The 3,420-nt window shown below is 37.1% G+C and overlaps 3 non-coding genes and 1 pseudogene across 3 annotated transcripts; 1 reads left to right on the top strand and 3 right to left on the bottom strand.

Annotated features, from left to right (window-relative positions):
* Positions 1-802: 802 nt before the first annotated feature.
* Positions 803-3,420, bottom strand: part of LOC125601653 — a 6,454-nt pseudogene continuing 3,836 nt past the window's right edge.
* On the bottom strand, positions 1,665-1,757 carry TRNAS-UGA. Its single transcript has one exon. It is a non-coding gene; the product is annotated as a tRNA-Ser (tRNA).
* TRNAG-GCC lies at positions 2,791-2,861 on the top strand. Its single transcript has one exon. It is a non-coding gene; the product is annotated as a tRNA-Gly (tRNA).
* TRNAM-CAU lies at positions 3,000-3,073 on the bottom strand. The gene has a single exon. It is a non-coding gene; the product is annotated as a tRNA-Met (tRNA).

Genomic DNA, 3,420 nt, shown 5'->3' with positions numbered 1-3,420 from the left:
TTTCTATACTAAAAATATTCTTTTAAACGAAGGTATTCGCGCTTGGATGGCGGCTCAAGATCAGCCTCATGAAAACCTTATATTCCCTGAGGAGGTTCTACCACGTGGAAACGCTCTTTAATGGAACTTTAGCTTTAGCTGGTCGTGACCAAGAAACCACTGGTTTCGCTTGGTGGGCCGGGAATGCCCGACTTATCAATTTATCTGGTAAACTATTGGGAGCTCATGTAGCCCATGCCGGATTAATCGTATTCTGGGCCGGAGCAATGAACTTATTTGAAGTGGCTCATTTTGTACCTGAAAAGCCCATGTATGAACAAGGATTGATTTTACTTCCCCACCTAGCCACTTTAGGCTGGGGGGTAGGTCCTGGGGGAGAAGTTATAGACACCTTTCCATACTTTGTATCTGGAGTACTTCACTTAATTTCTTCTGCAGTTTTGGGCTTTGGCGGTATTTATCATGCACTTCTGGGACCCGAAACTCTTGAAGAATCTTTTCCATTTTTCGGTTATGTATGGAAAGATAGAAATAAAATGACCACCATTTTGGGTATTCACTTAATTTTGTTAGGTGTAGGTGCTTTTCTTCTAGTATTCAAGGCTCTCTATTTGGGGGCGTATATGATACCTGGGCTCCAGGAGGGGGGGATGTAAGAAAAATTACAAACTTGACTCTTAGCCCAAGTGTTATATTTGGTTATTTACTAAAATCTCCCTTTGGGGGAGAAGGATGGATTGTTAGTGTGGACGATTTGGAAGATATAATTGGAGGGCATGTATGGTTAGGTTCCATTTGTATATTTGGTGGAATCTGGCATATCTTAACCAAACCTTTTGCATGGGCTCGCCGCGCACTTGTATGGTCTGGGGAGGCTTACTTGTCTTATAGTTTAGCTGCTTTATCTGTTTGTGGTTTCATTGCTTGTTGTTTTGTCTGGTTTAATAATACTGCTTACCCTAGTGAGTTTTACGGACCTACAGGGCCAGAAGCTTCTCAAGCTCAAGCATTTACTTTTCTAGTTAGAGACCAACGTCTTGGAGCTAACGTGGGGTCTGCTCAAGGACCTACAGGTTTAGGTAAATACTTAATGCGTTCCCCGACTGGAGAAGTTATTTTTGGAGGAGAAACAATGCGTTTTTGGGATCTGCGTGCTCCCTGGTTAGAACCTTTAAGGGGTCCTAATGGTTTGGACTTAAGTAGGTTGAAAAAAGACATACAACCTTGGCAAGAACGACGTTCTGCAGAATATATGACTCATGCTCCTTTAGGTTCCTTAAATTCTGTAGGGGGCGTAGCTACTGAGATCAATGCAGTCAATTACGTCTCTCCGAGAAGTTGGTTATCTACCTCTCATTTTGTTCTAGGATTCTTCCTATTCGTGGGTCATTTATGGCACGCGGGAAGAGCTCGGGCAGCGGCAGCAGGATTTGAAAAAGGAATTGATCGTGATTTTGAACCTGTTCTTTCTATGACTCCTCTTAACTAAAGTAGTAGTTAAAATAGGAAAGTAAAAATCGGGTCATATTAAAAAGTCTTCTTTCTTTCAATTCAATCTCGTTTTTTCTGGCTCGGCTGGATAGTATAGCCGAGCCATTCTCCTTTTTTATGATGCTAAGAAGTAAAAAAAGCCAATAAAGAAAAAAATCTATTCATCCAACAAAAGGAGAGAGAGGGATTCGAACCCTCGATAGTTATTTTTTATGAACTATACCGGTTTTCAAGACCGGAGCCATCAACCACTCGGCCATCTCTCCAAAAGATAATTTCTATTTTATCTTTTTTTTCGCCAAATAGAACATAGCTCGATGAGTTAATACGATCACTATGTAGAAAAAGATATAGGGTGTGACTTTCTTTATAAGTCTATCAATTGGTCTATATAAATGAGATACATGATCCAGTCTACCCATTTGTGAAGTAAAAAAGAACCTTTAACTTCATGTCCGAATAGAATAAAAGTGGTAAAAAGAAGTTGGAAATAAGGCATCTCGAATAAACGGATTCATGATAAAATCCCTTTATTTATTAAAATTTTTTTAGTGGGTAAGAGGATTAAATGGTGTATATTGTTAATAGCTTGGAGGATTAAAAACATGACTATTGCTTTTCAATTGGCTGTTTTTGCATTAATTATTACTTCATCAATCTTACTGATTAGTGTACCCGTTGTATTTGCGTCTCCTGATGGGTGGTCGAGTAACAAAAATGTTGTATTTTCTGGTACATCTTTATGGATTGGATTAGTCTTCTTGGTGGGTATCCTTAATTCTCTTATCTCTTGAATTCATTCGTTGCAGATCAAAAAATGAGATGACCCCTCCCATTCCACGAATTACACATTCAAATTCAATATAAGTCCATAAAATGCAAATAAAGAAAACAAAAAAATTAGAGGGGGGGGTCGAACTTCTGTAACTTGAGTGAAATATGAATCAAATATTAATAAATAGCAATTTACTAAATATAACTATGAAATAGTAATAACTAATTAAATAAAAAAAAACGAATCAAAAATTGATATCTGATATCAATATAGAATATAATATTTTATGGAAATAGAGAATAATATATTATTGAATATGGAATTCTATATATAGATATAGAATAAATATATTATTAATATATAATAAATATATATATATTTATATATATTAATAGAATTGTTAATTGAACTTTTTTGTTTTTTGGTAGTAGAGTTTTATCAAATGACCCCAAACCAAAGAGTGTATCTCGTATAGCTTTGAACAAATATTATCCATAAATTTCTTATCAAGAAGGCAAAAAAATGCGGATATAGTCGAATGGTAAAATTTCTCTTTGCCAAGGAGAAGACGCGGGTTCGATTCCCGCTATCCGCCCAAATAGAAATGGATTCAAAAAGATCAAAGATTCGGTATAGTTGACCGGGAAATATAGTAATTTTTGCCTCGCGTCCCAAAAGATAAGTATTAATTATAGTTAATAGAATCAAACTTACATTTGTTGAAAAAAAAATGTTGCGGAGACAGGATTTGAACCCGTGACCTCAAGGTTATGAGCCTTGCGAGCTACCAAACTGCTCTACCCCGCGATGAAACAAAAAAACTTGGACTAAACTCTAATAAACAAAGACGAATTGAATGCGCCCCTATTCCATATCTGTACAAATAGAATAGCCTATTTAGACAGAATGGTAAAGGGGCCTCGTCGAGCATAGAAAAAATAGAAAAATTAAAGGATACTTAAATCTTTACCAGCTTGATCTTGTTGCCCCTGGCAATAAACATGCCTGAACCATTTCCCGAAGGATGTGTCCAGATAGTCCAAAGTCTCGATAGTTAGCTCTCGGTCTTCCGGTCGAGAAGCAACGTCGATGAAGACGTGTAGGTGCACTATTACGCGGTGGGGATTGTAATTTTCCATGAATTTTCCACTTCT

The sequence above is a fragment of the Brassica napus genome, unplaced genomic scaffold (assembly GCF_020379485.1).
Source record: "Brassica napus cultivar Da-Ae unplaced genomic scaffold, Da-Ae ScsIHWf_2628;HRSCAF=3378, whole genome shotgun sequence".
Classification (NCBI taxonomy): domain Eukaryota; kingdom Viridiplantae; phylum Streptophyta; class Magnoliopsida; order Brassicales; family Brassicaceae; genus Brassica; species Brassica napus.
Note: the sequence above shows the minus strand (reverse complement) of the source record. Positions and strands in the feature narration are given on the sequence as shown.